The sequence below is a fragment of the Desmodus rotundus genome, chromosome 9 (assembly GCF_022682495.2).
Source record: "Desmodus rotundus isolate HL8 chromosome 9, HLdesRot8A.1, whole genome shotgun sequence".
NCBI lineage: Eukaryota > Metazoa > Chordata > Mammalia > Chiroptera > Phyllostomidae > Desmodus > Desmodus rotundus.
Genome location: NC_071395.1, coordinates 57251423 through 57279082, shown reverse-complemented (window position 1 = coordinate 57279082; position 27660 = coordinate 57251423). Strand labels below are relative to the sequence as shown.

The window sequence follows — 27660 nt, the reverse complement described above, 5'->3', positions numbered from 1 at the left end:
CTTCTGTCACAGCCTGGCGTCCTCATTGTCCACACCCCCCAGGTGGTCACCCCAAATGCATTGTCCCTCTCTGCCTGTGCTGCCACATTATACCCCTGCACGCACAGAGTGTGTGTTCACTGTTTCCAGGAGGCAGAACACTTTGTCTCTGTTCTCTGTACATGGAGGAGATGTGAGGGAAGCAGCAGAGTGTGCAGATGGGCCTGTTCATCCCGCAGCTCTCTCACTGTCTGCTCGGGGCTGCCCACCGTGGGCATTCAGCACCACGGGCCTAGGCAAGATGAGGCCAAGAAGGTCAGGCGCACAGGCCAGGCCCAGTGGGTGTGCAGCTCTCTCGTGGAGTAGAGTTTTGGGGGCGGGCAGGGGTGGATGAAACGGGAGAGGTGAGCATGTTGCCCTTGGACAGAGAAGTGGGCAATGGACCTGCGGATCAGGCTGAGGAGGCTGCATGGCCCTCAGCTCCCTATACATCCCTCTATTTACTCATTCATTTGCTCATTCATCCCATGTATGCGGCCCCTCCAACCTCCACAGGACCTGCTGTCTGCGGGGTCAGCCATGAACGTGATGTGGGGTGAGGATACAGACGGGGAGTGGCCTGTTCCCGGTCAGTGACCCCAGCTGCAGCCAGAGGGTGGGAGTAGTGGGAGCAACACAGCCAGCAGGGAGTGCATTGTGGTGCACGTGCTGGGTGGGAGCATGGCTGGTGAGAGGAGCATGGTGTTCGAGGATCAGTGTGCTAATAGAAAATGTCAGGTGGAGTAAAGCCAAGAGGAGACGATGGCCATTGAAAAGGCAGTGAACTCCTCACAGGTCTCAAAAGGATCCCCACCCCCACCCCCGCCATGCCACAGGGCAGGGGGGCACACCCGAAAGCAGCAGCATGGGTCAGGAAGCAGAGGGAAGGGGGACTGGAGTTTCCACAGGAGGAAACAGCAGAGACTAAGGCTGGGTAAGCAGGCTTATGATTGGCTAGCATGAATAATTTCTGTGGGCACTGAGGCATAGAGGCTGTCCCCAGTCCTCTGGCCCTTGTCTCAGGGTGACAAGGGCTAGTGGCCCAGAGTGTGAGAACCGGTGAAGCAGGTGGTTGGAGTGGGAGCTCTGGCCAGGCGGTTTGCACATACATGCAAGGATGCTCTTGGGTTGGCTGTTTACCATCTGTAGGATTCAGATGTGATAGCATTGGAAGCCAGAAGAGACGTGATTAACATTTGAGGCTCCCAGAAGGTGGAGTGATGCGGGGGAGAGGGAAGGACTGGACCGCATGCCTCCTGCACCTGGTCTGTGTCCTGCCCTGTGCAGAGTGTTGCAGACCTGCCTCAGAGCTGCTATCCAGGGGCTTGCCCTGTGGCCACGCCATCTGTGGTCGTGCACTCCAGAGGTGGGGCCAGGCCAGCACAGAGAGTCCTCCCAGGTGGCTGTGCCCCATAGGCCAGGCTGGTGGGCTCACCTTGCCTTCTGTGCCTGAGCCAGATGCAGGGCAGCAGGCGGAGGCCAGCCCGGCCAGTGCTCCTGTCTGGGTGTCTTGGCAGCAAAGGTTGCTTCCTCTGTGTTTCCTCAAATCCACCTGCAGCACCCTGGGGAAGCAGCAACCACCCTACATTTCCATGAACTTCCAAGAAGGACAGTTTTAGAGATGCCTGCCTGAGGTGCAAAGGCCCCATGACAATACCCATGCTCTTGTTTCCTGCACAGAGGAGCACTGGCAGGCAGACACAGTGACAGGGACACCTAGAGCCCTGGGTGCCTCTTCTTCACCATGTCACCTAGAGCCATTCTTTCCTCCTCAGGCAAGTCACCTAAGTGCCCGACTTGCTTACCCTCCTGTCAGGCTCCTTGCACATGGTACCCACTGGGGTGTGCTGGTGGATAGAAGACAGAAAGCCAGGCCTCACAGTTCAGAATGTTCCTGTTCACTTCCTGAAGCAGACAGCCTGCCCCTCAGGCTCTCAGACCCTCTGGCTGTCTCCTGGCCTGCCAGGCACGCCAGCGCTGCCCAGGATGCCAGCCCTCGAGGCAGCTGGGTCAGGTGGTCCCAGGGTTCGCTCCAGACACAGATGTTGTACTTCTAAATGTTTCAATAGCTCTACTGGATTAAATATTTGTAAGCATTGAAACATGTCATATAGCATTTTAATAACATTAAACCTGTTTCTTTCATGATAACACTGAGGTATCAAAGCCCCATGAGAGTGTCCATGTGGGGCAATTGCACTCTGTTAAGCAGGATTTCCCCCACCTCCTTTCTCCAACATCTTGGCCTTTGTTTCCCATGGTCCACAGTAATGTAGAGGCCCCAGCCCAGCCCTAGCCCCAGCCTTCAGAGGTACCAGGACACTCCCTTGCTTGCCCTCCCTCCACTCAAGCTGCTCTAACACAAATGCAACGTGGAACACAGTTCCAGAGGCTGGAAGCCGACATCCAGTGCCAGCAGGGTCTGGGTCTGCTGAGGGCTGGAGACTCTCTGCCTCCTCACATTTGGAGAGAGAAACCATCTCTCTCATGTTTCATTGCAGAGGCATCAATGCCATTCCAGAGGGCTCCACCTCTAGGACCTAACCAATCCCCACAATGCGGGAAGGAAGTGGAGCTCAGGGTGCCTGCTAAGCATAGGCACTCACAAAGGGAGGGAAACAGGACCTGCAGTGCTCTCGGTGCCTGGCACGGTGGTGGAGGGGCAGCGAGCCATGTGGGGCCTTGACCCCAGCCTAGGAGCTCCTCAACATTCTGCAGCAAGGGGAGCCCACAGAAGGGCTGAGGGGGGCAGAGTTACGTTTACCAGAGCTTGTGATGTGTGAGCTTTGGGCCTGTACTTGCCTGGGCCCAAAGGTCCAGGGAAGACCTTCCAAGGTCCTGGGAGGAGCCTCACAGTATATTCACATGGTTGTGTGTTTTTTCATAAATTTTACGAAGGTGAGATATTTTACACATAATCAGTTAAGATCACTTCTGTTTTCACTCTGCATCCCCTCTAATACATGTCTGTGACACTGGCATGGGAGAAGCTGTGGGCACCTAATGGCTTTGGCTGAGAAAAATTGGATTTGGGATGTATTTATTGGCTTATTTACATGGTTCTCAGTATCTCTCATGTGATGTTAAATTACTGTGTCTGCTCTGACTGGTGTGACTCAGTGGGTTGGACGTCATCCCACAAAGTGAAAGGTCACCATTTCTATTCCCCATCTGGGCACAAGCCTGGGTTGTGGGTTTGGTCCCTGTTGGGGCATGTACAAGGGACAGCTGGTTGATGTTTCTCTCCCTTTCTCTCTCTTTCTCTTCCCCTCTTTCTGAAGATAAATAAATAAAATCTTTTTTAAAAATTACTGCATCTGTCCAGATATAAGAACAACTTCCAGAGCAACTCCTACGGCCACCATGCCAGCTACCCCATGGCCATCAGAGAATACACGCTGTGTGCAGCCCATTCTCCTAAAACCCATGGGGGAAAGCCTCCTCAACTACACCTAAGGCCGTGAACGCTTCTTATTGGCAATAGTTTATGTTTTCTTTTTTGCAGTTTGTTTTGTAGATGGGACACTTTAAACACAGAACCTACTTGGATATTTCTTTAGAAAAGCTAAGTGTGACAAGATGCTGTGCTTGTCTGAAAGCTGTTAAACCTTCAATCATATGTATTACAAAAAAATTAAGGGAAACCTGAATGCACGTGAGATACAAAAAGTGTATTCAAAATGTTGATGAAACTTTCATACACCAGTTCAACTGACATTTTGAAAGTCATTTTGGGATGCTTCAATAAAATAATGAAGAAACTGGGCTTCTGATTTGGATATATGTATACAGGTACCTTCTTTTATCATTTTTGAATTTATGAACTAGAGAAAATTCAGATATGTTAATAGAAAATAAATAAAAGAAAAAATGAGTAAAGAAGTCAATAGAAATAACTCCGACTTAACAAATTTAATTATAACTAAAAAAGTTTTCAGATCAGACCAAAAGCAGTCATTCATTGGGACGAAGAGATAAATATCAAAGAGAAGTAACAGACAGGCTCCTGAAATGCTTGACAACCCAGTTATTGAAGAGGAGTGAATCTGATGGCAAAGCATTTAAACTGCTTTCTGGTTTGACTGAAATATCAACAACATCAAGGACAATACAAAGCTCAGAACATTGCCCTACAGTGAAAATGTCAATAGCAACAGTTACAGAGTGTTGCTTATTCAAAGAACATTTTAGTCAGGCTCTGACCAAGAAAATGTGAAACACCCTAAAATCCACATCAGTAAGCAAAATGGATAGTAGTTTCTCAAAATTTGACCATCCTAAATGTTCACATGACATTGCCAATAACTTTTCCAAAATATCAATAAAAAAAATCCCTCAACATGCTAGAACAAGGGCTGGTGAGCTACAGCCCATGGACCAAGGGCTGGTAAGCTGCCTGCCTCCTGTTTCCCCCCCAAACAGGTTTATTAAGATGTGGTTCACATTTAAATTCACCCCCTTAAAGTGCAATTCAATGATTTTCAGTATATTCACAGAATTGTATGACCATCACAACAATCAAATTTTAGAACACTTCTGTCACTCCAAAAAGCAGCCCTGTACCCATTAGCAGACACTCCAGTTCATCCCTCCTCACCCCCTAATCCTAGGCAATCACAAACCTACTTGCAGTCACCTCGGATTTGCCTGTTCTGGACAGTTCATATGAATGGAATCATACAACATGTGTCCTTGTGCGCTGGCTTAATTTGATTAGCATAATGTTTTCAAGGTTCATCCATGTTGTAACATGTATCAGCACTTCATTCTTTTTTATTGTCCAATAATAATCCATTGTATGGATATTCTGTGTTTGATTTATCCATTTATTAGCTGGTAGACATATGAGAAATGCTGCTATGAATGTTTGTATACAAGTTATTGTGTAGATGTGTCATTTTTCATGGATATATGCCTAGGAATGGAATTAATATTTAATTCCATAATATTTTTAATATTATTATTTTAATATTATATTGTTTAATATTTTTTCTGTTTCTTTTTTTATAATGCCTTATTGTTTATGTTGTTAGTTGTCCCAATGTTTCCCCCTTTGCCCCCCTCTGCACAGCCCACCCCTCACTTCTGTAGTCCATCCCCACTCCATTGTCCATGTCCATGGGTCCTTCATATGTGTTCTTGACTAATTCCTTCCCCATCTTTCAAACAGTTCCAACCTCCCACCTCCCCTTTTACCACTGTTAGTCTGTTCCATGTTTCCATGCCTCTGGTTCTCTTTTGCTCCTGAGTTTATTTTGTTCATTCGATCCCTCTTATAGGTGAGATCATATAGTATTTGCCCTTCACTGATTGTCTTATTTTACTTAGTATAATAGTCTCCAGTTCCACCCATGCTGTCAAAAAAAGTAGGAGTTCCTTCTTTCTTTCTGCTGTAGTATTCCATTATGTAAATGTAGCAGTTTTTTAATCCACTCATCTACTGATGGGCACTTAGGCTATTTCCAGATCTTGGCTATTGTAAATAGCACTGCTATGAACATAGGGGTGCATAAATTGTTTTGAATTGGTGTTTTGGGATTATTAGGGTATATTTCCAACAGTGGAATCACTGGGTCAAAAGGTAGTCCCATTTTTAATTTTTTGAGGAAACCCCATACTGTTTTCCACAGTGACTGCACCAATCTGCATTCCCACCAACAGTTCACTAGGGTTCCTCTTTCTCCACATCCTCACCAGCACTTGTTGTTTGTTGACTTATTAATGATAGCCATTTTGGCAGGTATGAAGTGACACCTCATTGTGATTTTAATTTGCATCTCTCTGATGGCTAGTGATGTTGAACATTTTTTTCATATGTCTATGGGCCATCTATATGTCCTCCTTGAAGAAATGTCTCTTCAGGTCCTTTTCCCATTTTTTAACTGGATTGTTTGTCTTCCAGGTGTTAAGTCCTATGAGTTCTTTATATATTTTGGAGATTACATATTTGTCCAATGTGTCATTGGCAAATATGTTCTCCTATGTAATCAGTACCCTTTTCATTTTGATGATGTTTTCTTCAGCCATGCAGAAGCTTTTTAATTTGGTGTAGTCCCATTTGTTTAGTTCTTCCTTTATTTCCCTTGCCCTAGGACATATATGGGCAAAAATATTGCTACATGAGAATCTGAAATTTTACTGCCTATGTTTTCTGCTAGGGTTTTTATTGTATCATGACTTATATTTAAGTATTTTATCCACTTTGAGTTTATTCTGGTATATGGTGCAAACTGGTGGTCTACTTTCATTTTTTTGCATGTACCAGTCCAGTTCTCCCAACACCGTTATTGAAGAGACAATTTTTAATCCACTGTATGCTCGTGCTCCTTTTGTCAAATAGTAATTGACCATAGAGACATGCATTTATTTCTGAGCTCTCTATTCTGTTCCATTGATCTATGTGCCTGTTCTTCTGCCAGTACCAGACTGTTTTGATTACAGTGGCCTTGTAGTATAGTTTGATATCAGGTATTGTAATCCCTTTGACTTTGTTCCTCTTCCTCAAGATTCTTGAGGCTATTTTTTATTCCATATAATTTTTAGAATATTTGTTTTAGATCTGTGAAATACGCCATTTTTTTTAGGAATTTTTATAGGAATTGCATTGAATCTATAGATTACTTTGGGTAGCAAGGACATTTTAATAATGTTAATTCTTCCAATCCATGAATATGATACATGCTTCCATTTATTTGTATCTTCCTCAGTTTCTTCACTGTTTTATAGTTTTCTGAGTATAGGTCTTTTACCTCCTTGGTTATATTTAATCCTAGGTACTTTTTTGTTGTTGTTCTTGTTATAGTAAATAGGATTTTTTTCTTAGTTTCTCTTTCTGATAGTTTATTGTTGGTGTACAAAAATGCCATCAATTTCTGAATATTGACTTGTATCCTGCTACTTTGCTGAATTCACTTATTCGGTTGAGTAGTTTTTGGTGGAACCTATAGGGTTCTCTATGTACACTATTGTGTGGTCTGCAAATAATGACAGATTTACTTCCTCCTTTCCAATTTGGATGCCTTTTATTTCTTTTTCTTGTTTGATCACTGTGGCTAGGACTTCCGGTACTATGTTGAATAAGAGAGGTGAAAGCAAGATACCCTTGTCTTGTTCCTGATCTTAAGGAAAACACTTCTAGTTTTTTTCCCATTGAGTGTGATGTTGGCAGTAGGTTTTTCATATGTGGACTTTATTATGTTGAGGTATGCTCCCTTTATTATGTTGAGGTATGCTCCTTTATTATGTTGGGTATGTTCCCACTTTGCTGAGTGTTTTTATCATAAATGAGTGCTAGAGTTGATCAAATGCTTTTTCTACATCTAATTATATGATCATGTGATTTTTGTCTTTCATTTTATGTGATGTACTACGTTTATAGATTTGTGAATATTGTGCCATCCTTGAATTCCTGAAATAAATCCCACTTGATCATGATATATGATCTTTTTAACATATTGCTGGATCTGGTTTGCTAATACTTTGTTGAGGATTTTAGCATCTATGTTTATCAGAGATCTTGGCCTATAATTTTCTTTCAGTGTTGTGTCTTTACTTGGTTTTAGAATTAGGTAATACTGGCCTTATAAAGAGAATGTGTGAGTCTTCAAGAAGAGTCTTCTCTCTTCTTGAATTTTCTGTGATAGTTTCAGAAGGATAAGGGTTAGCTCTTCTTCGAACGTTTGGTAAAATCGACCTGTGAAGCCGTCTGGTTCAGGGCTTTTGTGTGTTGGTAGTTTTTTTGATTGTTGCTTCAGTTTCGCTGGTTGTTATTGGTCTATTCAAGTTTTCTGCTTCCTGATTCAGTTCTTGACGATTGTATGTTTCTAGAAATTTATCCATTTCATCCAGGTTGTTTAGTTTGTTGGCATATCGTTGTTCATATTTTATTACAATTCTTTGTATTTCTTTGGTGTTGATCGTTATTTCTCCTCTTTTTTTTTTCTGATTTTATTTATTTGGGTCCTCTCTCTTTTTTTCTTGATGAGACTTGTTAAAGGCTTATCAGTCTTGTTTATCTTTTCAAAGAACCAGCTTCTATATTCATTGATCTTTCTTATTGTTTTTTAATCTCTATGTTATTTAATTCTGCTCTGATCTTGATTATTTCCTTCCTTCTACTCACTCTGGGCTTTGTTGGTTGTTGTTTTTCTAGTTCTTTTAGGTGTAGGGTTAGGTTGTTCATTTCAGATTTTTTTCTATCTTCTTTAGGTAGGGCTGTAATGCTATGAACTTCCCTCTCAGGACTGCCTTTGCTGTGTCCCATAGGTTTTGGGTGGTTGTGTGTTCATATTCATTTGTTTCCAGATACTTTTTGATTTCTTCCTTGATCTCATTATTAACCCATTCATTATTTAATAACATGTTATTCAGTCTCCATATAGTTGAATGTTTTTTATTTTTTTTCTTGAGGTTAGTTTCTAGCTTCAAACCATTGTGATCCGAGACGTTTGATTATGATTTCAATTTTCTTGAATTTGTTAGGGCTTGTTTTGTGTCCTGCCATGTGGCCTTTCTTAGAAAATGATCCGTAGACATTTCAGAAGAATGTGTATTTTGCCTCTTTAGGGTGAAATGTTCTGTAAATATCAATTAAGTTCACTTGATCTAGAGTATTGTTTAATGCTTCAAAATCCTTGATTTTTTGTTTGGAAGATATATCCATTGTTGGCAGTGGGGTGTTAACCCCCCCTATAATAACTGTATTGCTGTCAATCTCTTTCTTAAAGTCCTCCAAGATTTTCTTTATATATGTAGGTGCTCCTTGTTGGATGCATCTATGTTTACAAGGACTATATCCTCTTGTCTGACTACTCCCTTAAGTATTATGTAGTGATCTTTGTCTCTTGTTATTGCCTTTGGTTTTATGGCTACTTTGTCTGATATAAGTATTGCTACCCCAGCCTTTTTTTCATGTCCATTTGCATGAATATTTTTCCCATCCCTTCACTTTCAGTCTGTATAAATCTTTTGTTTTAGGGTAGGATAAGTCTCTTGTAGACAACATATATGAGGGTCATGTTTTCTTATCCATTCAGATACCTTGTGTATTTTGATTGGAACATTTAATCCATTTAAGGTTATTATTGATAGGTACTTATTCATTGCCATTTTTCCCTTTGTACCTGTGTTTCTATCTCTCTATTTCTTCTTCCTCTTGAAGCAGTCCTTTTAGCATCTCTTACAATGCTCGTTTGATGTACATGTACTCTTTTACCCTTGTGGGGGTTTTTTTTTGGAGGGGGCGGGATCTGGGAAGCTCTTTATTTCACCTTCCATTGTAAATCAGAGCCTTGCTTGATAGACTCTTCTTGGTTGCCAGACTGTGCTTTTCATTACTTAGAATATTTCATGCCAGTCCCTTCTGGCTTGTAGTATTTCTATTGAGAAATCAGCTAATACCCTTAGCAGGCTCCCTTGTATGTTACTAGCTGTTTCTCCCTTGCTGCCTTTAAGATTCTCTCTTTGGACACTGGCCTCACATCCCAGACAGCCTAGTGATTCTGTCGCACCTCGGGCCAAGACCTCACCAAAATTCCCTCTCAAATGGAACACGCCATGGAAACCATGATGTTCACATTTTACAAATTTGCTGGGGATAAAAGCTACTTAACAAAGGGGGACCTGAGAGTACTTGTGGAAAAGGAGTTCCCTGGATTTTTTGAAAATCAAAAAGACCCTCTGGCCATAGACAAATTAATGAAAGACCTGGACTAGTGCCGACATGGCCGAGTGGGCTTCCAGAGCTTCTTTTTGCTAATTGTTGGGCTCACCATTGCATGCAATGACTATTTTGTAGTACACATGAAGCACAAGGGAAAGAAGTAGGCAGCTGAGTAGCTACTTCCTCCCTGATAAAGAGTTCTCACAATGGGTCGCTTAAGAAATCTCTGTCCCACAGCTTCCTCCTGTATGAGGATTTCATGAGCACATTGGGACCCTTAGAAAATGTACAAATGAAATCCTACCCCCATTTGACAAGAGAAAGAAAAGCCAATTAAAGCCAAATAAGCTTTTGATTTTTGTATTGCTTGTATCCTCTTGCCCTCAATAAACAAATTTCTTTTTTAGTTCATAAAAAAAAAAGGTTCTCTCTTTGTCTTTAAAACTTTGCCATGTTAATTGTGATGTGTTTTGGCATGGTCCTCTTTAGGTTCACCTTGCTTGGGACCCTCTGCTCTTCCTGAATTTGTGTGACTTTTTCCTTCACCATGTTAGGGAAGTTTTCTGTCATTTTTTCAAACAGGTTTTCTACCCCTTGTTCCCTTTCTTCTTCTTCTGGTACCCCTGTGATGCAAATATTGTTACATTTTATGTTGTCCCAAAGCTCCTTTAAACCATCTTCATTATTTTTTAGTCCTTTTTCATTTTGTTGCTCTGACTTGGTGTCTTATTCTACCTTGTCTTCCAACTCATGATTCAATCCTATATTTTATCTAGCCTGCTTTTAATTCCTTCTGGTGTATTCTTCATTGCAGGTGTTGTATTCTTCATTTCCACCTGGTTCTTATTCATAGTTTCTATGTCCTTTTTCATGCTGCTGTAGTTCCCACTAAGTTCCTTGTAACTCCCATAAAGTTCCTTGTAGTTCTCACTGAGTTCCTTGAGCATCACTATAACCATTACTTTGAACTCTTATGTCTGATAAATTACTTGCCTCAATTTCATTTACCTCTTTTTCTCTGGATTCCTCCTTTCCTTTTGATTGGGGGTTGTTTCTTTGCATCCCCATTTTAAGTGATTCTTTTTGTTTATTTGTATGTATTAGATTGATCTGCTTTGAATCCCTGTCTTCATGGAGTGGCCTTCTGTGGTAGGAGTCCTGTGGGGCTCAGTGGTACAAGTCTCCTTACTTTCCTGAGCTGGATGCTCTAGGGATGCCATTTATGCAGTTTATGTGGGCTCTCCTGTTGTATTTGGGTTTTGATTGTTGTTGGATCATTTGTTGGTGGGTTCTGCCCTCCAGCTGGCTGACTGAGAGTCTTAACCCCCACCACGTCTTGTATGCTATTGAACAGGTGCTGACAGAACAAAAGAAAACAATACAGAAGACAAAAACCCACACCAGCAAAAATACACCCCAACAAAAATAGCAATATCACTGACAAATGAGCAAAATTAATAAAGGTGGAAGGAAAATAAGACTATTATAAAAAAGAAAAACTATGAGTGACTAAAGAAAAGAAAAATGGTTTTGAAAGGATAGAGGGAGGAGAAATAATAAGAGTAAGGAATAGAAATAAGGTGAGGAAAGGGAAAAATAACATTTCAAATAAAAATAAATAGAAGGAAGAAGATAAAAACAGAGTAAGAAAAGGGAAGAGTGAAATATGAGAAATAAAATTAAAAAGATAGTGAAAAAATAGGAACAAAATTGAAGAAAAAGAAAAACTGTTAAAAAGCTATGTGAAAGAAAAAATAACACAAATAATGAAAAAGATCAGGGTGGAATTCATCTCAGCAGAGTTTAGTGCTTGTCTGGTTGCTTCTTCTTCTGGATATGCCTCCAGTGTCCTGAAGCTGGTGTAAGCCAGTGTCAGAATCTTCCCCCATCCAGCTCTAGGCAGCCCGTTTGAAGCTATGAGTGATCCACAGTCTGTGGCTATCTCCTTCAGTCTTGGCTGTGTCCAGGGTGGTCCTCAATGCTCTGTACTGCTAGCTCTTTATCAGCACAAGGCCCAGGGGTGGGTCAACCAATGACCAAAAGCACCACAGGCATCAATTCCACCTGCCTCTGCCTGTAGCCCTGCTGTTAGTCTTAGTCTAGCTGCTGGCTCCTCTGTTTCTGAGAGGTCTTCTGGTGGAATCGGAAGGAGGGGACCCCTGAATCTCCTGTGGGAGGTGCTGTTCAGACTTCAGGGAAGATGGTGGGTGTCTTCACATGTCTGAGTCTGTCCCATATTATTCCCTGAACTTGGCAAAGTGAAGCCCCTGGTAGGGTAGCAGGTGGGGCCTCCAGAGCCCAGAGTTTGGGCCTGATGGACTTCCTAGGGTCTCCTGGTTCCTGGGAAAGTATATGGAATGCCCATGCCCTAAAGCCAGTCTATAAAACCCCTGAGTCAGCCTGTGTTGCTGTCTCCTCAGCAGGAGATAAGATTCAGGTTGGGGGAAAGTAAGAAAGATGCTGAGTGGGGCAAGCAGGATTTCAACAGGTGCGGCAAGCAGGGTTCTAGATGATGGGGTAGGAAGCTTTCAGAAGAGTCTGGGGCAAGTGGTTTTACCACTGGGAGGGGCTTGCTTTTCTCATGAAAAATGGCTGCTGCAGTATGTTGTTATATCCCAGCACTGGGAGCCCAGCAGCTGCTCCCCCATGCCTCACCCCCAAGCTCCTGATTCTCCTTGCATAACTCCAGACTGTCCTGCCCTCCCTCTGCCCAAGCCAAAGGAGAGTAGCTGGGAATGCAAAACTTGTGTTTTGGCCCCTTGGAACAAAAGAAAAGAGAAAAAATGGGGTTGTCCCCAGTAGGCTCTGTCTTTCTCCAGACGGCAAAGAAAACCCCTGGCCTTTCACCTCTGGATGCTGCATGGGCAGGTGATCCCAACACTGGCACTCTGTGCTTGGCAGCCCAGTCTGAGATTCAGATCTCACTCCCCTCAGGGGGAAGCTCCCTCAGCCCTGCAGCCAACACCTATAAAAGCGGTGTTTGCCCCTTTTGTGTCCCGGCCCTTTCTGCTGATAATGAGGTGGTTTCTGCCTGTGCTTGGTTACATATCTCCTCCTCAGGTAGTCCTCAGCCAATTTCAGGTAGATGTTCCCCTCTTTATTTTTATTTTCAGCTTGGTTCTGGGAGGCAGTGCAAGATAACCTCTCCTACTTCACCACCATCTTGCCACTTCATCTATGTTTAACATTTTGAGAAACTGCCAACTTTTTCCCAAAGCATCTGCACTATTTTACATTTCAGCTAGCAATATATAAGGTCTTCTTTACATCCTCCCCAAACTTGCTATTCTCTGTGTTTGTATTATAATTGTTCCAATATGCAAAGTGTTATCTTCTTGTGGTTTTGATTTGCATTTCCCTAGCGACCTGTGATGTTCAGAATCTTTTCATGTACTTAATGGAAATTTGTATATATCTTTTTTTGGATAAATGTATATTCATATTCTTTGATTTTTAATTGAGTATCTTTTATTATTGAGTTATAAGAGTCCTTTGTATACAAGAAACAATTATACAGGTCCCTTATCAGGCTTACCTGATATATGGTATGCAAATATTTTTCCCATTCTGTGAGTTGTCTTTTCACTTTCATGATGGTATCATTTAATGCACAAAAGCTTTTCATCTTGATAAAGTTCAATTTCAATATTTTTGTTTTGTTGCTCGTGCTTGATGTGGTATCTAAAAACCATCGCCGGAAAGTTTACCTGTGTTTTCTTCTAGGAGTGTTATGGTTTTGAATCTTATGTAACTCTTTAATCAATTTTTAGCTTATTCTTATATATGCTGTAAGAAGATGTCCTAGTTTCATTTTTGCCTGTATCTGTCCAATTTTCCCAACACAATTTATTGAACAGACTGTCTTTACCCCATTGTATATTATTGCTTCCTTTGTTATATATTAATTGACCATGTAGGCATGGGTTCATTTCTGGGCTCTCAGTTCTGTTCCATTGATCGATGTGTCTGTTTTTATGCCAGCACCAGGCTGTTTTGATCACTGTAGGCCTATAGTATAGTTTGCTATTAGGTAGTATGATTCCTCCAACTTTGCTCTTCTTCCTCAAGATTGCTGTGCCCATTTGGGGTCTTTCGTGGTTTCATATAAATTTTTAGAATGTTTGTTATAGTTCTGTGAAATATGCCATTGGTATCTTGAGAGGGATTGCATTAAACCAATAGATTATTTTGGGTAATATGGACATTTTAATGATGTTAATTCTTCCTATATGTGAGCATGGTATATGCTTCCATTTTGTGTATTTTCTTCAATTTCTTTCTTCAGTGTCATAATTTTTTGAGTACAGGTCTTCTACTTCCTTGGTTAAATGTATTCCTAGATATTTTATTTTTTATGCAATTGTAAATGGGATTGTTTCCTTAATTTCTATTTCTGATAGTTCATTATCAGTGTATAAAATTCAACCAATTTCTGAATATTAATTTTGTATCCTACTACTTTACTGAACTCATCAGTTCTAATCATTTTGGTGTTTTTTGTGGGGTTTTTTGGGGGTGAATCTTTGGGGGTTTTCTCTATATAGTATATGTCATCTACAAATAATGACAATTTTACTTCTTCCTTTTCAATCTGAATGACTTTAATTTTCTTTTCTTGTCTTATTTTTGTGGCTAGGACTTCCAATCCTATGTTGAATAAAAGTGGTGAAAGTGGACAACCTTGTCTTGTTCCTAATTTTAAGAAAATGCTTTTGGCTTTTCTCTGTTGAATATGATGTTAGCTGTGGGTTTGTCACATAAGCCCTTTTATTATGTTGAGGTATGATCCCTCTGTTCTCATTATGTTGAGAGTTTTTCTGATTAATGGGTTTTAGATTTTATCACATGCTTCTTCTCTATTAATATGACCATGTGATTTTTATCCTTCATTTTGTTTATGTGGTACATCACATTAATTGGTTTGCAGATATTGAATCAACCTTGCAGCCCAGGAATAAATCCCACTTGATCATGGTGTATGATCTTTTTAATGTATTGCTGATTTTGGTTTGCTAATATTTTGTTGAGGAATTTTGCATCTATGTTCATCAGGGATGTTCACCTTTAGTTTTCTTTTCTTGCAATGCCTTTGTCTAGTTTTGGAATCAGGATAATGCTGGCCTCATAAAATGAGCTTAGGATTCTTCCCTCCTCTTGAACATTTTGAAATAATTGAGAGGGTAGGTGTTGTTCTTCTTTGACTACCTGGTTAAATTTACCTGTGAAGCCATCTGTCTAGGACTTTTGTTTGTTGGGAGTGTTTTGGTTACTTAATCAGTTTCATTGGTAGTAACCAGTCTGTTCAGACTTTCTGTTTCTTCTTGATTCAATCGTAGAAGATAGTATGTTTCTAAGAGTTTTTTCATTTCTTCCAGATTGTCCAATTTACTGGCCTATATTTGTTTGTCATACTTTCTAAAATCCTTTGTATTTCTGTGGTGTCAGTTGTCACTTCTTCATTTTCATTTTTTGTGTGTGTGAGAAAACTGTTGTTTTACTTTAACAATTTTACTTCATTTTTTATTTATTTGGGTCCTCTCTCTTTTTTTCTGGATCAGTTTGGTTTAAAGATTTATCAATTTTGTTAATATTTTCAAAGAAACAGTCTTGATTTCCTTGATCTTTGTATTTTTCTTAGACTGTAACTCATTTACTTCTGCTCTGATCTTTATTATTTCCTTCCTCCTACTCACTTTGGGCTTTGCTTGTTCTTTTTCTAGTTCTTTCAGGTGTAAGGTTAGATTGTTTATTTGAGGTTTTTCTTGTTTCTTCAGGTAAGCTGATATTGTTACGAATTTCGAAGCTTCTTGGGACTGCTTTTGCTGTGTCCCATAGATTTTGGGTCATTGTAGTTTTCCTTCTCATTGTTTTTCAAGGTAACTTTTGATTTCTTTTTTGATCTCATTGTTAATCTATTCACTGTTTAGTAGTATATTTAGCTTCCAAGTGTTTCTGTATTTTTCAGTTTTTTTATTCTTGTAAATGATTTCTATTTTTATACCATTGTGGTCAGAGAAGATGCTGGGTGTGATTTCAGTCTTCTTAAATTCACTGAGACTTGTTTTGTGGCCTACCATGTGGTCAACCCTGGAAAATATCCCATGAGCACTTGAAAAATGTGAATTCTGCTGCTTCCAAGGGAAATGCTCTAAAAGTATCAATTAACTCCATCTCGTCTAATGTGTCATTTAAGGCCATGGTTCCCTTGTTGATTGCTCTTAGTAATATCATTCTCCAACATATCTCCTCGGGAAAGGGAAACGAAAACATAAACAAATGGACTACATCAAACTAAAAAGAGTTTTGCACAGCAAAGGAAACCATCAAAAAACTAAAAGACAGCCTACTAAATAGGATAAAATATTCACCAATAATACACTAAATAAGGGGTTAATATCCAAATTTTAAAAGAACTCATATAAGTCAACACCAAGAAAACAAACAACCCAAATAAAAGTGGGCAGCGTACCTGAATAGAGACTTCTCCAGTGAGGACGTACAAATGGGCCATAGACAAGAAAAGAAGCTCAATGTCAGTAATCATCAGAGAAATGCAAATGAAAACTACAAGTGAGATATCATCTCACACCTGTCAAAATGGCTATCATCCATAAATTAACATACAATAAGTGTTGGTAAGAATATGGAGAAAAGGGAACCCTCATGCACTGTTGGGAATGCAAATTGTTGCAGACAATGTGGACGGCAGTGTGGAGGTTCTTCAAAAATTACAAACAGAACTGCCTTATGACCCAGCAATCCCATGGACATCTGGGTATTTATCCAGAGGAGTCCAAAACTAATTTGAAAAGATATATGCTCCCCTATGTTCATTGCAGCATTAGTTACAATAATCAATATATGAGTTCCTAAGTTCCTATCAGTAGACAATTGGATGGATAAAGAAGAGGTGGTACAATGGAACATAGTTGGCCATTAAAAAGAATGAAGTTTTACCATTTGTGACAACATGGAAGGACCTCAAGTATTATGCTAAGTGAAATAAGTCAGACAGAAAAAGATAAATGCCACGTACTTCACTTATATGTGGAATCTAAATAACAAAATAAGCAAAATAGAAACAGACTCATACATACAGAGAACAGACTGATGGTTTGCCAGGGTTGGGAGGGCTGGGTAAAAAAGTGAAGGGATTAAGAAGTAAAAACTAGGCCTTGGCCAGGTAGCTCAATTGGTTGGAACACCATCCCATACACTGAAAAAAAAAAAAAAAAAACAACACCAAACAAACAGATCGTGGGTTCAATTCCCAGTCAGGGCATTTGCCTGGGTTGCGGGTCTGATCCTGCATCAGTGCACATACAGGAAGCAACCGATAGATTTCCCTCTCACATTGATGATTCTCTCTCTCTCTCCCTTCCTCTTTCTCTTAAATACATGAACATATCCTCAGGTGAGGATTTATTTTAAAAAAGAAGAAGCAATTTGGAGAACCAAGATGGTGGCATAGATAGACACACTGAGCCTCCTCGCACAACCAGAACTGACAGAAAATCGAACGGCAAGGAAGTCCAACACCAAGTAGATAAAAAAGAAACATACATCCAGACCAGTAGGAAGGGCGGAGACAGGCACCGGGGTGGAGAGGACTTGCGTGGCCATGGCGGGACCGAGACTGGCAGAGTGTGGGACGAACGGGGCAGGCAGTCCGACCACTAGCAGACCCTGCGGCCCCACATTCATGCACAGATAAACCGAGATGGCCGGACTCAGACTGGCGGAGAATGGGGCAGGCAGAGCGGCGGGTAGTACCCCAAGGCCCCACACTCACACACAGATAAACTGGGATGAACGTCTGGGAGCGAAGCAGACCGTGTAACCCAGGGCTCCAGCTCGGGGAAATAAAGCCTCAGACCTCTGATTGAAAACAACCGTGGGGGTGGGGGTGGCAGCAGGAGAGACTGTCAGCCTCACAGGAGAGGTCGTTGGAGAGACCCACAGGGGCCTAGGGTGTGCGCAAGCCCACCCACTCGGGAACCAGCGGGCGCCATTGCTCCCTCTCGGTCCCTCCCCCCACCTACAGCATCACAGCCCAGCAACCGGTGTTACCCCACCCTGGTGAACACCTAAAGCTCTGCCCCTTTATGTAACAGGCATGCCAAGAGAAAAAAAAATGGCCCAAATGAAAGAACAGATCAAAGCTCCAGAAAAAATACAACTAAGCGAGGAAGAGATAGCCAACCTATCGGATGCACAGTTCAAAGCACTGGTTATCAATATGCTCACAGAATTGGCTGAATCTGTTCGAAAAGTAGATGAAAAAATGAAGCCTATGCTAAGAGAAACAAAGGAAAATGTACAGGGAACCAATAGCGATGCAAAGGAAACTGGGACTCAAATCAACGGTGTGGGCCAGAAGGAAGAAAGAAACATCCAACCAGAAAAGAATGAAGAAACGAGAATTCAGAAAAATGAGGAGAGGCTTAGGAACTTCCAGGACATCTTGAAATGTTCCAACATCCGAATTATAGGGGTGCCAGAAGAAGAGGAAGAACAAAAAATGGAAAACTTGTTTGAAAACATAATGAAGGAGAACTTCCCTAATCTGGCAAAGGAAATAGACTTCCAGGAAGTCCAGGAAGCTCAGAGAGTCCCAAAGAAGCTGGAGCCAAGGAGGAACACACCAAGGCACATCATAATTACATTACCCAAGGTGAAACAGAAGGAGAGAATCTTAGAAGCAGCAAGAGAAAAGGACACAGTTACCTACAAAGGACTTCCCATAAGACTGTCAGCTGATTTCTCAAAAGAGACCTTACCACCAAGAAGGGACTGGCAAGAAGTATTCCAAGTCATGAAAGGCAAGAGCCTACATCCAAGATTACTGTACCCAGCAAAGCTATCATTTAGAATGGAAGGGCAGATAAAGTGTTTCTCAGATAAGGTCATGTTAAAGGAGTTCATCATCACCAAGCCATTATTATATGAAATGTTAAAGGGAGTTACCTAAGAAAAAGAAGATAAAAAATATGAACACTAAAAATGACAGCAAACTCACAGTTATTAACAACCACACCTTAAAACAAAAACAAAAGAAAACTAAGCAAACAACTAGAACAGAAACAGAGCCACAGAAACGGAGATCACATGGAGTGTTATCAATAGGGGAGTGGGAGGGGGAGAGAGTGGGGAAAGGTACAGAGAATGAATAGCATAAATGATAGGTGGAAAATAGACAGCGGGAGGGTAAGGATAGTATAGGAAAAGTAGAAGCCAAAGAACTTATAAGTATGACCCATGGACATGAACTATAGGGGGGGAATGTGGGAGGGAGGGGGTGGGCAGGATGGAGTAGAGTGAAGGGGCAGAAATGGGACAACTGTAATAGCATAATCAATAAACACATCAAAAAAAGTAAAAGTCATTTAAAAATTAAAATAATAAAATAATAAATAAAAAGCACAAATTAGTACTTTCAAAATAGTCACAGGGATGTAAATTACAGCATGGTGAATATAGTCAATAATATTATAATAGCTATGTATGGTGCAAGGTAGTACCAGCCTTATCAGAGGGATGACTTTGTAAATTACATAAGTGTCTAATCACTGTTCTGTACCCCTGAAACTAATTTAAAATAATACTGAATGTCAACTGCAATTGAAAAATAAAAGGAAACCATTGCCATTAGGTCAAGAAGATGTATTGCTATGTTTAACTCTACAAGTTTAGCTCTTACACTTAGGTCTGTGAGCCATTTTCAGCTAATTATTGTGTGCAGTGTGTGGAAGGGGTCCAACCTCATTCTTTTGCATAGGGATATTCTCTTGTCTCAGCGCTATTTGTTGCAGGACTTGCCTTTTAAAATTGAACCATCTTGGCACCCTTGTCAAAAGTCAAGTGACCATAGGTAACGGTTCATTTCTGGATTCAGTTATTTTTTAAAATTATTTTTTATATATTTTTAAAGATATTATTTATTTATTTTTAGAGAGAGGGAAAGGGAGAGAGAAAAAGAAGAAGAGAAACATCAATCTGTGGTTGCTTCTCCCAAAACCCCTATGAGGGACCTGGCCCACAACACAAGGTTGTGCCCTGAGTGGGAATCGAACTGGCAGCCCTTTGGCTCCCAGCTGCTGCTCAATCCACTGAGCCACACCAGCCAGGGCTGGATTCAGTTCAATTCCACTGATCTGTTTGTCCCTATAGTAGGGCCACACTGTCTTGATTACTCCAACTTTGTTCTTCTTCAAGATTGTTTTAGTTATTCTTGATCCTTTGACTTTCTATATGAACTTTAGGAGCAGTCTCTCAATTTCTGTAAAATTCTAGAGGAATTTTAATAGGATTGCTTTGAATCTATAGATCAATATGGTGAATATTGCCATATCAGCAATCTGACCCATAAATATGGAATGTCTTTGCACTTACTTAGATCTTTATTTTCTTTCAACGATTTATATAGTCTTCAGTTGTACACTTTATATAATTTATTCCTATGGGGTTCTTTTCTTCTTTTTGATACTATTGTAAATAGAATTATTTCCTTAGCTTTATTTTCAGATCATTCATCACTAGTTTGTAGAAATATGATTAATTTTTGTATATTGATCTTGTATTCTTCAGTCTCACTGAATTTGTTTATTAAACTCTCATAGTTTTTTAGCAGATTCCTTAGGATTTTACATAAGAAGGTCCTGTCATTTGCAAATAAAGTTTTACTTTTTCTTTCCAATCTGTATGCCTTTTATTTCTTTTTCTGTTCTTGCTAAAATATGTAGCATGATGTTGCCTAGAAGTGGTGTGAGCAAACATCCTTATCTTGTTCCCCATCACAGGGGAAAAGTGTTCATTCTTTCACTCTTAAACGTGATGCTCGTTGTGGGTATTTCATAGATGTCCTTTATCAAGTTGAGGAAGTTCTCTTTCATTCCTAGTCTGTTGAATGTTCTGGGGGTTTTTTTTCATTAAAGAATGTTGGGTTTGCCAAATAATTTGTTGAGTCTTGAGGTGATATATAACTTGTTCTTGATTTTATTAATGTGATTTATTACATTAATGGATTTTCCAATCTTAAACCATTCATGGGACAAATCCCACTTGGTCGTGGTATATAATCTTTTAATGTGCTGTTGTATTTGGTTTGCTAGAATATTGTTGAGGACTTTTAAATCTATTTTTATAAGAGATACTGATCTATAGTTTTTTTTTCTTGTGATATCATTGTCTGGTTTTGATATCAGGGTAATACTAGTCTTGTAATATGAGTTTTGAGAATTTTTCTTTTATCTTCTATTTTGTGGAAGAGTTTGTAGAGAATTGATATTAATTTCCTATAAATGTTTGGTAGAAATTGCTAGTGAAGCCATCTGGACTTGAGCTATTGTTTGTGGGAAGTTTTAAAATAACTCATTCAATCTCTTTACTTGTTCTAGGACTAATCAGATTTTCTGTATCTTATTAAATTAATTTTGTTAGTCCACGTTTCTCTAGAAATTTGTCTATTTTCAGCACTTTTTTATGTGGATTTGAATTGTTCCTAATGTCACTTACTTTCAGACTCAATAATTTATCTTAGTATTTCTTATATGACAGGTCTGTTAGTGATGAATTCTCTTTTTTTGTTTATCTGGGAATGTTCACCTTCGTTATTGAGAGGTAGTTTTTTTTGGATATAATTCCGAGCTGACACCAATGCCTCTGATCTCCATTATGTCTGAATAAAAGTCAGCAGTTGGAGAACCAAGATGGCGGCGTAGGTAGACACACTGCGCCTCCTCGCACAACCAGAACTGACAGAGAATCGAACAGCAAGGGGGACCAACACCAAGGAAATAGAAAATAAACATTCATCCAGACCGGTAGGAGGGGCGGAGACGGGCACCGGGGTGGAGAGGACTCGAGTGGCTGTGGCGGGACTGAGACTGGCGGAGTGTGGGACAAATGGCGCAGGCAGTCCAAGCACTAGCAGACCCTGCGGCCCCACATTTGCACAGATAAACCCAGAGGGCCGGACTCAGTGGCGGAGAGTGGGACAGGCAGAGTGGCGGGTAGCACCCCGCGGCACCACATTCGCCCACAGATAAACCGGACGAACGGCGGGGAGCAAAGCAGACCACGTAACCCAGGGCTCCAGCTCAGGGAAATAAAGCCTCAAACCTCTGATTGAAAATGCCTGTGGGGGTTGGGGCGGCAGCAGGAGAGACTCCCAGCCTCACAGGAGAGGTTGTTGGAGAGACCCACAGGGGCCTGGAGTGTGCACAGGCCCACTTATTCGGGAACCAGCACCAGAGTGGCCCAGTTGGATTGTGGGTAGCGGAGTGAAAGATTGAAATCCGGAGGAGAGTGAGGCGGGCGCCATTGCTCCCACTCGGCCCCTCCCCCACGTACAGCGTCACAGCACAGTGACCAGCATTACCCCGCCCCGGTGAACACCTAGGGCTCCGGCCCTTAAAGTAACAGACGCGCCAAGACAAAAAAAAAAAAAAAAAAAAATGGCCCAAATGACAGAACACTTCAAAGCTCCAGAAAAAATACAACTAAGCGAGGAAGAGATAGCCAACCTATCGGATGCACAGTTCAAAGCACTGGTTATCAATATGCTCACAGACTTGGTTGAATCTATTCGAAAAACAGATGAAAAAATGAAGCCTATGCTAAGAGAAACAAAGGAAAATGTACAGGGAATCAATAGTGATGAGAAGGAAACTGGGACTCAAATCAATGGTGTGGACCAGAAGGAAGAAAGAAACATCCAACCAGAAAAGAATGAAGAAACAAGAACTTGGAAAAATGAGAGGCTTAGGAACCTCCCGGACGCCTTGAAACGTTCCAACATCCGAATTATAGGGGTGCCAGAAGGAGAAAAGGAAGAACAAAAAATTGAAAACTTATTTGAACAAATAATGAAGGAGAACTTCCCTAATTTGGCAAAGGAAATAGACTTCCAGGAAGTCCAGGAAGCTCAGAGAGTCCCAAAGAAGCTGGACCCAAGGAGGAACACGCCAAGGCACATCATAATTACATTACCCAAGATTAAACGCAAGGACCTACATCCAAGATTACTGTATCCAGCAAAGCTATCATTTAGAATGGAAGGGCAGATAAAGTGCTTCTCAGATAAGGTCAAGTTAAAGAAGTTCATCATCACCAAGCCCTTATTATATGAAATGTTAAAGGGAGTTACCTAAGAAAAAGAAGATAAAAAATAGGAACAGTAAAAATGACAGCAAACTCACAGTTATTAACGGCCACACATAAAACAAAAACGAGAGCAAACTAGGCAAACAACTAGAACATGAGGGTTGTCATTAAGGGAGTGGGAGGGGGAGGGGGGGAAAGGTACAGAGAGTAAGTAGCATAGATGATAGGTGGAAAATAGACAGGGGGAGGGTAAAAATAGTGTAGGAAATGTAGAAGCCAAAGAACTTATAAGTATGACCTATGGACATGAACTATAGGGGGGAATGTGGGAGGGAGGGGGGTGGGCAGGATGGAGTGGAGTGGGGGGGGAAATGGGACAACTGTAATAGCATAATCAATAAATATATTAAAAAAAAAGTCAGCAGTTATTCCTTGTGCACAGTGAGTCATTTTTCTTTTGATGTTTTCAACAATTTTTTTTTTGTCTTTCAACAATTTGACAATAATGTTTCTGGATGTAGATCTCTGCATCTATCCTATGTGGAGTTTGTTAATTTTTTTGGATGTGTGGGTTAATGTTTTTCATCAAATTCTGGATGTTTTCAGCCATTACTTCTTTGAATATTTTCTGCTCCTTTCTGTGTGTCTCTCCTTCTGGCACCTCTACTATACACATCTTAGTGGATTTGACAGTCTCTTGTGTTTTCCAGGGGTTCTGTTCTTTTTTTCCTTAATCTTTTTTCCTCTGCTCTTCAGAGGGCATAATTTCTATTGATCTCTGTTCAGGTTCATGGATTCTATATTCTGCCAGATCAAATCTACTGTTGAGCCCTCTAGTAAATTTATCATTTCAGTGTTTGTACTTTTCAACTCCATAAGTTCTATTTAGTTCTTTTTATAATGTCTATCTTTTTGCTGAAGTTCTCTATTTTGTGAGACATTGTTCTTATATTCTCCTTTAGTTCTTTAGATATGGTTTCCTTTTGTTCTGAAATCTTTTTCTGCTAAGTTTATCACCTGGGCTTCCTCAAAGGTTCTATCACCTGCATATTTGCCTGTGTTGGGTCACCCTTTCCTGTTTTCATGTCTCAGAAATTTTTGTTGAAACTGGACACTTGAGAAAATACATTGAAGAAATTCTGCATGTTGATTCTCCTGGATCTTGTTGTACTGTTGTTTACTTGTTTATTTGTGTAATGACTTAGTTTGACTATTTCAATAAATTTCTTTTTTATTTCTATAATTTTTAATATATTTATTGATTATGCTATTACAGTTGTCCCATTTCTGCCCCTTCACTCAACTACATCCTGCCCACCCCCTCCCTCCCACATTCCCCCCCTATAGTTCATGTCCATGGGTCATACTTATAAGTTCTTTGGCTTCTACTTTTCCTATACTATCCTTACCCTCCCGCTGTCTATTTTCCACCTATCATTTATGCTATTCATTCTCTGTACCTTTCCCCACTCTCTCCCCCTCCCACTCCCCTATTGATAACACTCCATGTGATCTCCGTTTCTGTGGCTCTGTTTCTGTTCTAGTTGTTTGCTTAGTTTTCTTTTGTTTTTGTTTTAAGGTGTGGTTGTTAATAACTGTGAGTTTGCTGTCATTTTTAGTGTTCATATTTTTTATCTTCTTTTTCTTAGGTAACTCCCTTTAACATTTCATATAATAATGGCTTGGTGATGATGAACTCCTTTAACATGACCTTATCTGAGAAACACTTTATCTGCCCTTCCATTCTAAATGATAGCTTTGCTGGGTACAGTAATCTTGGATGTAGGCTCTTGCCTTTCATGACTTGGAATACTTCTTGCCAGTCCCTTCTTGGTGGTAAGGTCTCTTTTGAGAAATCAGCTGACAGTCTTATGGGAAGTCCTTTGTAGGTAACTGTGTCCTTTTCTCTTGCTGCTTCTAAGATTCTCTCCTTCTGTTTCACCTTGGGTAATGTAATTATGATGTGCCTTGGTGTGTTCCTCCTTGGCTCCAGCTTCTTTGGGACTCTCTGAGCTTCCTGGACTTCCTGGAAGTCTATTTCCTTTGCCAGATTAGGGAAGTTCTCCTTCATTATGTTTTCAAACAAGTTTTCCATTTTTTGTTCTTCCTCTTCTTCTGGCACCCCTATAATTCGGATGTTGGAACATTTCAAGATGTCCTGGAAGTTCCTAAGCCTCTCCTCATTTTTCTGAATTCTCGTTTCTTCATTCTTTTCTGGTTGGATGTTTCTTCCTTCTGGCCCACACCGTTGATTTGAGTCCCAGTTTCCTTTGCATCGCTATTGGTTCCCTGTACATTTTCCTTTGTTTCTCTTAGCATAGGCTTCATTTTTTCATCTACTTTTCGAACAGATTCAACCAATTCTGTGAGCATATTGATAACCAGTGCTTTGAACTGTGCATCCGATAGGTTGGCTATCTCTTCCTCGCTTAGTTGTATTTTTTCTGGAGCTTTGATCTGTTCTTTCATTTGGGCCATTTTTTTTTTCCCTTGGCATGCCTGTTACATAAAGGGGCAGAGCTTTAGGTGTTCACCAGGGTGGGGTAACACCGGTTGCTGGGCTGTGATGCTGTAGGTGGGGGGAGGGACCGAGAGGGAGCAATGGTGCTTGCTCCACTCTCTGCCGGGTTTCAGTCACTCCCTTCACTACCCACAATCAAACTGGGCCCTTCTGGTGCAGATTCCCGAGTGGGTGGGCCTGTGCACGCTCTAGGCCCCTGTGGGTCTCTCCAACGACCTCTCCTGTGAGGCTGGGAGTTTCTCCCACTGCTGCGTCAACCCCCACGGTTGTTTTCAATCAGAGGTTTGAGGCTTTATTTCCCCAAGCTGGAGCCCTGGGTTGCGCAGTCTGTTTTGCTCCCCCACTGTTCCTCCCAGTTTATCTATGTGTGAATGTGGGGCTGTGGGGTCTGTTGCACTCCCCATTCCACAATCCACCACCACGCTGGGTCCGCCAGCCGCCACCTTGCTGCACGTCCTCTCCACCCGGGTTGCCCGTCTCCGCCCCTCCTATTGATCTGAATGAATGTTTCTTCTTTATCTGCTTGGTTGTTGGACTTCCATACAGTTTGATTTTCTGTCATTTCTGGTTGTTTTTGTTTTTAAATTGTTGTTGTCCTTCTTTCGGTTGTGTGAGGAGGTACAGTGTATCTACCAATGCCTCCATCTTGGCCAGAAGCCACTATTTCAATAAATTTCATGGGGGGTCTCCACCCACAGAGCTCCCCCCCAGCTGCCACAGATGAGAATAAGTCTACCAAGACATGATCTGCTTGGGGAGGAAAGGTGACCAATCTCTCAGAGGAGAAGGGCGTTTAGCCCCTTTCTCAATGGGCTTTTATTGGGTTTAGCTTGCGTAGGGATGCATATCAAACAAAGGGGGTATGGTTTACAGATAACATTTCTGGGATCATGAAGGTCCTTTTGAGTCAGGGTCTGGTAGACAGAGTGATACCAACCGGCTGTAAAACCTTGGGAAACAAATTTATTTTGTGCTTGGACCCTTAACATTTAAATTGAGGACATTCTTAGCAAAGCAGGTTTCACAGGACTTTATGCATTCATTCTTAGGCCTGATCAACCCCACTGGGAACCACCAGTTCTGGCACAGGGCTGCACCCTGCCTTCGGCATCGTTTCATGCCAGAATCAGACAGAAGGGAGCAAGGCAACCAAGAGATTAGGAGAATTTTTACAGATAGAATGAGGACTTTATCATAATAAAGCTGAGGGGTGAGGGGTTTTTGTCCCTTCTCCACAATCCACTAAGTCCTTCCCTGATGGCCCCTTTGCAACCGTGTCTGTCAGGTTGTTCCTTTCTTGAGGAATCTTACCCGTCATTGACTATCCAGCCATCCAGGGGCCAAGCAGGGAGAAGTAAAGGGGGCAGAGGCTGTGCCCCTGCCAGGAGGATAAGTTATGTCTCCTTAGTGGCTTAGGGTCCCAAGGTCCCCTAGCCATGGGGCCTTTTCACCCGTTGGCAGGGTTACAGCTTCTGAAACCAGACAGGACAGTTCCCAACATTTCATTAGCTCTGCAGTGTGCAGCTGCTAACATTACTCTTCAGAGGTCACAGCCTTGGGTCTGTGAATAGTCATTCTGATCTCACAAGCCTTCCCCGACCCCTCATTCCCACCAGAACAGTGGGATTAGCTAGTCTTTTTCTGTCTCCTCTGATCTTTTTTGCTTTAGCAGATGATGCTCCATACAACTGAGCCCCACTAGCCAGGGCTTCTGTATATTCTGCCTTTATTGGTATCACACCCAACTGTTAGCTTTCACTAGCTGCTAGCTGATTGCTATGTTGTTTTTGATAATGCCCTCAGGTATGACTTGTCTACAGTACTATCCAGTTAAATTCTGGACCCTTCACAAAGGCAGAGCGTTGCCAGTCTTTGAGACTTGCTCAGACCCCAGGAGGGTTCTTAGCTCTCTTATTCATGGTTCTCTCTTTACAGTTCCAGTTGGTTTACCATTTTATTTGCTGCTATTAGTAACATTGACCTACTGGCCTCCTCTTAGTTGTTTGCTACTAAGATTTACATTGTTTTTGACAATACCCTTAAGCATGAATTTCCTCATGATCTGTTCCAAATAAAGTCAGTTCCCTTCAGGAGAACAATGGAGCTTTCTGTTCTGCCTCAGCCCCACCCTACCACAAAGACCACTGGACCACTCTACCTGAACTAGGGATGGGATGGCCCACTTCTCCCAGACACTCCTGGTCTACAAGTCAGTTACTGGATAGGGATGGTAACCCCTAGTCTTCCTAGCTTGTCCCTTTTGGCATGTGACCTTGCCCTACAAGAAAGCTGGGTAAGGGGGCATGAGGGTCTAGTATCCTTGCCCTGCGAGACCTGGGGCAGAACCTCAACCCTG

General features: G+C 41.4%; 1 protein-coding gene and 1 pseudogene across 3 annotated transcripts in view; both read left to right on the top strand.

Annotated features, from left to right (window-relative positions):
• Positions 1-27660, top strand: part of ADAMTS2 (ADAM metallopeptidase with thrombospondin type 1 motif 2) — a 294714-nt gene that overhangs the window by 215693 nt on the left and 51361 nt on the right. The window lies entirely within an intron of this gene.
• Positions 559-9869, top strand: LOC112305234 (protein S100-A10 pseudogene; annotated as a pseudogene).